Genomic DNA, 10,507 nt, shown 5'->3' on the forward strand with positions numbered 1-10,507 from the left:
AAAGTTTGTCATGAGGACAACCGCAGGATTTCGCCGGAAGCGGGTGCTAATCTGAAAAACTGCACCCGACCCCAGCGAAATCGCGGTAAAATTTCAGCCACAACCACGTCTCACGACCGTGAGATAGGTGGATACAGTCTGTAACGGAATCAATACAACGATCCGGCCAAAGGCTCGTGCACCCTGAGGACACGTAGCGACCCAAGCACGAACGCCTTCTGCATTTTTCAGGCAAGTGTTTTAGCATATTGTTATTTTAATATTAATATTAATTATCTGTAAATGATGTTGCTGGGGCTTTTAAGCATTTGATTTATTTATTAAACCATAAAAGTTTAAATAACCTCCGGACTTTCGAAATTATAAAATTTGTTTATGAGAATCATTTGGAATTAAACAATAACAAAGTATAGCTTCCTAGAATTTGGTTATATTATACCTTTTTCATGACTACTTGGGACATCGCTTTTTAAGATTTAAAATTGCTAGCAATTTTAAAAAGTGTTGATAAAAAATGTGGTGCTTGTTAGTACTTATAATTTGTAATTGTTTTATTTTAAAGGATTCTCATAAATAAATTTTCTAATTTTGAAAGGCTATTTAAATTTTTTCGGTTTAATAGATAAATTCAACTTCCAACGCTTAAAACTCTAGCATAATCATTTACAGCTAATTAATATTAATGTTAATATCAAAATCTTTTGAGATAATATTACTAGGCAGTCTGATAAGTACCTGAAAATTCTAAGAGATGGCATTAGTATTCACTAATGTGAAACATTTTCGTCGAGATTGATCCTTCAAATGACGCCTGTCAAAATTTCAGCCATTTATGTTTACGCATTTACAAGTTACAGCACTGAGAAGCGACTAACCTCCGAGTTTTTTTTAATATGGAAAAATCTGAGTTTCGAGTTTTGATCAAACAATACTATCTTCGCAAGAAAACGATATCCGAGACCGAAGCCAAGCTGGATAAGTATTACCCGGACTCTGCACCGTCGATTGGAACGATTCATAAGTGGTCGACCAGAAAATGTCGAAAAAATCCATGGTATGATGTTGAATGATCCCAAAGTGAAATTGAGAGAGGTAGCTAATGCAGTAGGCATATCATTGGAACGTGTGGGCAATATCGTGCATTCAGTTTTGGGCATGAAGAAGCTCTGCACGCGATGGGTGCCGCGTTTGATCACAGTGCACCAAAAACGAATTCGTGTGACAACTTCCCAGCAGAATTTGGCATTATTTTTGCGTAAGCCGACCGAGCTTTTGCGCCGATTCATAACCATGGATGAAACCTGGAGCCACTACTACACTCCTGAGTCAACGCAACAGGCAAAATTGCATGAAATCGGCTTCGAACCGTATTCACGAGACCTGGCCCCCAGCGACTATTACTTGTTCCCTAACTTGAAGAGATGGCTCACCGGTAAGCGTTTTTACTCAAATGCGCAACTCATAGCTGAAACTGAGGTGTATTTTGGAGACCTTCCGATCGAGTACTTTTCGGAAGGTATCAAAAAGTTAGAAAATCGTTGGACTCGCTGTATCGACCTAAAAGGAGAGTATGTTGAAAAATAAAACCGTCTTTGGCCAAAAAAACGTCTCCGTGTTTCATTTTTCAGGGACTTATCAGACTGCCTAGTATTATAATTATAATATCATATATAGTTAATTACATATTATATTCATTCTATTACCGATTTTAAATTCTTATGACTTTAACATTTTAAAGATTTATGGTTAAAAATATAAATTACGCTATTATTTTTAAGGTTCAAAATGATAATACTTTAAGAAAATTCGAGTTCGTAACATTAAACATTGAACGATTAAACAAATTTTTTAACTAAAATCTTTTTAAAATAAAAGTAAATTTTTTTTATCTTGAGTTGTTCCAGATTAATATTTTTTCATTGTTATTTATAGATAAAAATTTGAGTTTACCCATTTAAAATGTTAGAAATTAAATTACTATCAAAATAATTGAATTTTCAACTAAAAAAAATAGAGAAAAACAAATTTGGAATAAAATAGTAACATTTTCAACCAGAAAGATGAATTTTTTAACTGAAATCTATAATATTCAACCAAAAACTGGACTTTTTACAAATAAGTTTAAATTTTGGCCCAGTAGTTGAAATTTTAACTAAAAAATCTGCACGCTTCGCGGGCACATTCTCATCGCGCGCTACGCGCGCGGCTCGCGAGTGTAACTGCACCTAGAGCGCGCGACGGTTGAATCTCGCGCTTCGCGGTCGATTATACGTTACTTTTCGCTTCGCGCTCGAACATAATTACACCTCGCGCTTCGCGCTCGGATATTTATTTTTTGCATTTGGAATGCTTGAAAAAAACTTATCAAATGATCTCTTTTAGATGGCAGTATTTATATGCGTCTTCATATTCTGAATTGTCTACTTAATTAAGTATAGTCAAAAATTAAGTTTCTCAAAGCTCTGTAGGCTTTGAGGTACACATTCTCATCGTGACACTCGCGCCGCGTGCTCGATGTCCGACAGACATTTGTAAACAGGTTTTGTTGGATTTTTTTCTCGTAACTTTCGTCGTTTTTCCACACATTTTTTTTATTTAATTTTTTTTAAACGTTATTTTTCACGCTTAAAACAAAAAGTAGGCGTCCTATCAAGAGGTGATTCTTAGCGAAACTGTAGATCTTTTTTGGGATAACCATTTTTGTTAATTCATATTTTTTCGTATCCTACATAGTTTTCCACAAAATGAAATTTTTTATTTTCCATTATTTTTTGTGCAATCAAAATTTGAATTTTTGATTTTTGAAGAAAATCCAAAAATTGTTTATGATGATCTTGTAGGACTTTCAAAAAGAAATGTTTTTCTTCTCTTGACTTTTTTTCATATCGTGCGTTTTTCGGCTTCAAATTTTGATTTTCGGTTAATTAAAAAAATTTTGAAAACGCTATAACTCTGAGAATTTTTTTTTATCGAAAAAAGTCATAAGGATAAATTGTTTGTTCTTTTTAATACTATAAATATCAGTACATAGAATTTCCAAATTCAGAAAGAAGTGGTCTCAAAAATTTTCAAAATGCGCTCACTTTTTGAATTTTCATCAAAAATGGCTGGTTCACGAACTCGTCCTTTCTTTTAGGATCTAAAAAAAGCGTGCCAAACATGAATTTGATTCTTTCATTTCAGTTTTAAACCAGAAAGAAAAATTTGCAACAAAACAATTGAATTTTAAGCCCGAAAAAAGTTGACTTTTCAGTCAATTAGGATTTTTTTTTAATTGTTGAATTTCAAAGCCAAAAAGATGATTTTTTTAGAAAACAGTGTAAACTTTTTTTAAAATAGAATAGTTCAAAGACTTCTGATTAAAAAATATAAACCAAAGCTATTATTTTTTTTCAGTTGAAAATTAAAGTGTTTTGTTAGACATTTCGATTTTCAAGATTTTCAATTCGTCAATAAAACTTTTGAGTTTGGATTAATAAATAAAAATGTAAAAATGAATAATATAAAGCGACTTAAAATAAAAGAATTCAATTTATAATATAAAAAGTTTCCAATTAAAAAAGAATTGTAATTAATCCATTTTTATTGATCAAAATGATTTAGTCCTTAACGTTTAAAAATTTATTGATTTATTCTTCAATTCAAAGCATTGGAAATAATAGCTTTGGTTTATATTTTTTAACCAGAAGTCTTTGAACAATTCCGTTTAAAAAAACTTTACACTGTTTTGTAAAAAAATCATCTTTTTGGCTTTGAAATTCTAGAATTTAAAAAAAAATCCTTATTGACTGAAAAGTCAACTATTGTGTAAAATTTATATATTTTTGATGAATTTAACAGTTTTTAATTAAAATTTTAAACTTTTTTTGTTGAAGATTCATCATTTGAGTTTACAATGTAACTATTTGTTTGAAAATGAAAGTTTTTTTTTGTAATTAATTTTTTTGGGCTTCGAATTCAATAAAAAAATTGCAGTTTTTGACTGAAGATTATTAATTTCAGTTAAAAAACTCATCTTTCTGGTTGAAAATGTAACTATTTCATTGGAAATTTGTTTTTCTCTTTTTTTAGTTGAAAATTCAATTATTTTGATAGTAAGTTCATTTCTAACATTTTCAATTGGTAAACTCAGATTCTTATCTATAAATAACAATACAAAAATATTAATCTGGTACAGCTTGAAATAAAAATAATTTAACTTTTATTTTAAAAAGGGTTTAGTTAAAAATTGGCTTAATCGTTCAATTTTTATTGTTAAGAACTGAAATTTTCTTGAAGTATTATCATTTTGAATCTTAAAAATAATAGCGTAATTTATATTATTTATATTATTTATAATTATATTTTTTGATGAAAAAATTGTAAAATTAAACGATGTTAAAAGTTTGTATTTTATACGTATGAATTATTGAGCGTTTAAATGAAATATTTCCGAATTAAAAATTTGTCAAGCTTCAGTTTCAAAAGTTTAAAATTCAAAATATTTTCACCTCAAATAAATCATTTTCAGATTTAAAAGCTTGAATTTTCAAATTTCACCCTGAATTTTCAATTGGAACAGGAAATTTTTCAAAGCAATCGTATGTATTTCTGAATTGGATTACAGATTTTTTGAAAAAATTATAATTCAGATCTGGGACAAGGAATTCTAAAAAATAATTAAAATTTTTAGTTAGAAGACGGAAATTTAAAAAAAAATTATAATCAGGGTGCATTATAATAGAATTAATATTATATATAATTAACTATATATGATATTATAATTATAATAATATTATTTGAACAGATATTGATATTAACATTAATATTAATTAGCTGTAAATGATTGTCCTAGAGTTTTAAGCGTTGGAAGTTGAATTTATCTATTAAACCGAAAAAATTTAAATAGCCTTTCAAAATTAGAAATGTTATTTATGAGAATCATTTAAAATCAAACAATTACAAATTATAAGTGCTAACAAGCACCACATTTTTTATCAACACTTTTTAAAATTGCTAGCAATTTTAAATCTTAAAAAGCGAAGTCCCAAGCAGTCATGAAAAAAGTATGATATAACCAAATTCTAGGAAGCTATAGTTTGTTATTGTTTAATTCCAAATGATTCTCATAAACAAATTTTATAATTTCGAAAATCTGGAGGCTATTTAAACTTTTATGGTTTAATAGATCAATCAAATGCTTAAAAGCCCCAGTACCATCATTTACAGCTAATTAATATTAATATTAATATAATTATAATATAAAATAGTGACATAGAGGAGAAATATAGCCCAAGGACAAGAGGAACTGTAATATATAGACACAGAAATATGTAATGATGTGATGATTTAATTATTATCTGTTCAGATAAAAATTATAAGGGAGAAAATATGTAGCTTCGTTTTATTTAAAACTTTAAGAGAGCAAAAGAATGTAGTAAAAACTTGTAAAAGTATACAATTAAGACAATAAATTCTATTCAATTCTACATATAATTATAATATCACATACTTAATTATATAACTTATTTTCATAATGTACAATAATATACACAATATAGTGAACACAATACAATTTACAACAAAATATTAATCACTGTATTAATATTCTGATATTGCATATATATTTTTATTTTTAAATTGTGCGAAATATTCAAATATCATTAAAATCGCCAATTTCTTTAATTTCTTCAAAATGCAGATCAAGATATAAATAAGACTATTATAATATAACATAATTATAATATCATGATTAATAATATATGTATATATTTATATGCATAACAGTATTAATATTTATATAATTTATATTTTATGCTTGAAATAACGTAACCTCAAAATATGCGCATATAAAGAGGCGCGAAGTATTCAAATCATGCGAATCGCCAGCAACGAAATCTGGAAATATTAAAATCCCAATCTCATAATTTTATTTCAAAACAGATAGAGATTTAATAGAACCACGAAGTGGTCCGACCGGCAATCGTGCACGTTCGAGTTTTCAAATTCAGAAGAGGAGAAATGGCTTGCGCGCGCAACCAGGTCATTTATACCGTCTCCTACTATATTCATACGGACATAGCCCTGGCATAGTATTGGACCACATCTCGTTTCAGATTTGCAATCACTGAGCTATCATCGGGAATGTCTTAGCTCAAAATGTGGCAGCTGACTCATTTTTTTGAAAAATTATAACATATCCAAAAACATTTATTCCATTTTCCACCAAAACTTATAGTGCAATATATATCCGAAAATCACAATACACACGATGAAAGCTCAAGATACAGACAAAGCGGGGTTAAAATCTTTTGTCGCCACGCCACACGTCAGCGACCTTGCTTGGATAAAATTGAGCTTTTTTAATATCTTAGATATTAACTGTTAATATCACACATTTTATACTTTCAATATAAACAGATATTTCCCTTTAATATTTTGAATGTTGAATATAAGATATTAGCATGGAGGAATAATAAGGAGACCTAACTCCGTTTCTCCACTTGGCAATAGAAACATTACCGTAAGTGGTATGCACATTACAGGAAGATTTCAAATTCTTCGTGCGCAGGTGTGCCCTTGTCCTCTTCCTATACATGGAAAAGTGTGCGAGCGAGAAAGTTTGTCAAACGGACTTAAGTTAGAGAGGTTCTGTTCGTTTGTTTTGATGCAGGTGTCAAGTGCCGGGTTGTGGTGCAAGTTGCACGCCGAAGAAGACGAATACACTTCGCGTTTTTAAAGCCCTCACTGTACGTGCAATAAAGGTTTAATATATTTTGTTTTACATAACTGTCATTTAATTTTAATAGAAATAATTTAGAAATTTAACCTTTACTCACTATCTGAGTGCCTGCGGAGAATTTCTCAGAGCTTCTTAGAGCCTTAAGAATCTTTAGCATATACTCTGAGATTTCTATCGGTAGGGCACTTCATTATAATATGACATTATTTGCAATTATCCGTGCTTCGAAAAAACTTTAAACTTTTCAATGAAGTTATATTACTTCTATTATTTCTTTATCATATTAAAAATTTAAAAGGTACTTACCTATACTTTCACTTCTCAAAATTTGTTCACACATTTTTCAAACAAGTACCGAAAATCCTGTTTATATATTTATTTCGTGTATCTTTCGTATGAACAGTTGATTCTCCTTATTATTCCTTCGTGGATATTAGATATTATGCCGTAATATGTATATATTTAGGTTGAACATACAAGTTTTTAATAGTTGCTTTTCACTATCTATTTTTCCCCGTTTACAAATTTCGTTCAAATGAGCAGGCGTGCATACCCTATTGTGAACGATTCAAACGTTGGTGCCGATTGAAAATGATTCAGAACGATATACAATTTCTGTCCCGATTAACACCGATTAAGAACGATTCAACCTTCAATCAATCCCAATCGGATCCAATAATTTTTTTCTAGAAGGGATCTAGCACAACGCTGCTGAATGTTGGTTGAACTTCGCAGCATAATACACTAAACAGCTATGACTCTTGGTTGAAATTAATCACCTCCCACCCCCGCCCCCAAACCCTGGTTAATCGAAGTTTTGTGAATAACTGAGGTAGGGATTTAATTTAGAATTTAAAAAAAGGTAAGGCTAATGTGTAGACCGCATGTGCTACGTTTAAATCTTAAAAATAAAATTGGAAATGAGTAAATTCAGTTTTTACAAAACCAGCAGAAGTTGCAGTAAAATGTTTATTAACAAACATTTTTACACAATGCGCATTTTTTAAAAGAGACAATGAAACTACGTCTGTTTTAATATCAATGAATGCTATGAATTGTAATAATATATATTTATGGAAATTATATGCAAGTTGAGATAAAAATTCGAGTCCGAAGATCAGATACGTAATGAGATTGTATTCGTTAAAGCCGAAGGAGCTTTAACAAAAAATAAGTCACTATCACCAAATTCTTGTTGATGTTTTGAGTTTTAGTTTGAAAAAATCTGTGTACAAGTGTAAGGTACATACAAAGACCGAGCGCAAAGCGCGAGATAAATATACAATCGAGCACGAAGCGCGACAACCAACAGTCGCGCGCCCTGGGCGCGTTCAAACTTGTGAGCGAAGCGAGCCGCGCGCTATGTGCATGTGTCCGCGAGACGGGCGGATTTTTTAGCCTATAAAGGCGGCAAATTTCTTATAATCCCTACAATATTCTAATAAAAGAAATAGAAAATTATAAAAAATTTCAATACATAATAAAATATATTACTACCTCGCCTTACAAGTAATAAGCTATAAATAATATTCGACCCTCGAAACTCAAATAGGGACCCATTGGGTCCCCATTCGGTTCCTTTTGAAAAAACTCCAAAAAACAGCAAGATCAATTTTTAAACTGTTTAAATTCGGATTTTACGTTAAATTTTCTATCAGAAACTCACGTAGTAATCGCAATACTTTTTTTGCAGTGTTAGAAAATTTTAAAAATGTAAATAACTTCTGCTGAAGATGAGTTCAAGCGCATCCATAATAGCTTAAGTAGTATGTTGCACGCGATGTTTAAAAATAAAATTCTCTCTCCCTTGCATCGCAGCGTTGTTGTCTGAGGTTTCCACTGCGTGGCGCTAGCATCCAGACAAAATTCTTAAAGTTACCGACGGAACGCTTATTAACTACTACTAAAAGAAGATGCACTTGAAGGCGCCTTCGGCCCATGTAAATGACAGGTATTTTATTTTTTAAAGTTTTTAACGCTGCAAGAAAAAGTATTGCGATTACTCCGTGCGTTTCTAATGCAAATTTTAACGTAGAATCCGAATTTCAATAATTTAAAAGTTGATTTTTTTTGTAGTTTTTTAAAAAGGAACCGAATGGGGACCCAATGAAGTCTTAATGAGTACTTACTAGACCAGGTAATAAGCGTAGAATAGAGAAAAATTAATATTTTCAGATTTCAGCGCAAAAGTGAAGATTATTCTATTATTTTGAATGCGCGATTTTTCCATCTGTCTAAAATGCCACAATAAGAATAAGATATCTCCTAAACTTATTCACTTCTATTTCCATAGCGACCGCCACACAGTTTTCTATTCTCCAAAAGAGAACGTGTTTTCAATATATTTAATTCCTTCTAATTGTACCGGTAACGCACCTCACAGAGATATTTTTAATTCCTCAGAAGCGGTCATATTTTGATTTTATTTCATTCCTTCTAATAAGTTCACAAAATATGTGTAATAAGTTGTTTTAATTCCTTCATGCGGAATGTAAATTCTGAAATTTTAATCCTCCCCATTTTAACTCTACCTCTCTAGAGTTAAAATTATTTAAATTCACACGTTTGCATAGATTTATTTGTTGCATTTTTTAAGACGTTTAAATAAATTATTAAAATATAAATAAATATAAATTTGAATATTTTTCGAATTTATAAGTTATAAAAAGATTTAATAATGAAAAATAGGTTAAATAAATTTTTTTGTTAAATTTTACTAAGTCGATTGGGAGAAATAGGATTTGCACTTTTTCTGTTCCCGTTAGGGGATTTTTAGACAAAGGAAAAATCGCGTATTCATAGGAATAAAAATTCTTAATTTTTCTGAATTCAACGCTTGTTAACGGTGAGGCTCCATTCTGTTCCTTTGGTTCCGCCAGGGCAAGTACTGTAAATGATTTCTGTTTATTCAATTCGCTCAATAATGTAGGTCTTTATAATTTTAATAATGTTTATATTGTAGAAAAGAAACTTCTGTTCTTAAAACAGATTCTAAGCATTAGGAGTTTTTTCATGAAATTACGCTACAATGATGCAATTTTATTTTTCATGATATTTCGAAAATATTGGAAGTTTCAATGTTTTTTTTTTAACTTCAAACAGCATTTCGTTAGAATCGTAGCAGATTAATAATACAGATTCAAAAACTTAATATCAGCATGATACTTATATGTAGTTTGTTCTCTTCGTGATGAAAACCCTACCGAAAGAAATCTCTGAGTATATTTTAAAGACTCTCTAGGGTCAGAGAAGCTCAGAGACATTCTCCGCAGGCACTCAGGTAGTTATATTTAAAGGTCCAGGTAGATCGTTTAAATGGTCTGAAGTCTTTGAAATATCCTTTCCAAAATTGAAATAAAAACACGATGACAAATGATAAGCAAAGGGGCTGAAATTGAAATAAAAATTCGATCATAAATAACAAGCAGAGACCCAACAAACACGTTCTGTAACTGTCCAAAATCAAAAAAATAACTGTGTTCTATAACAGTTGTTACACGATAGTAACAGAACTATTCTAGAACAAACAGTTTCCTAGAACAAACATTGTTCTAGAACACTGTGTCAAAATTGTGACAGAACTGTTCTCGAACTATGTGACAGCACTGTTCTGTAACAGTTGCTATAGAATTGTTCTGGAACAAACTGATCACATACATTCTATAATATTTGTTTTAAGTTTGTTCTACCAGGTGTATACATATGAAACCGGTATTTTTTCAAGAAAAAAAAACACATTTATTTCAAGAGAATGATAACAAATATTTTATTCAAAGTATGCGCCCT

Source organism: Belonocnema kinseyi, chromosome 2, assembly GCF_010883055.1.
Source record: "Belonocnema kinseyi isolate 2016_QV_RU_SX_M_011 chromosome 2, B_treatae_v1, whole genome shotgun sequence".
NCBI classification, from domain to species: Eukaryota; Metazoa; Arthropoda; class Insecta; order Hymenoptera; family Cynipidae; genus Belonocnema; species Belonocnema kinseyi.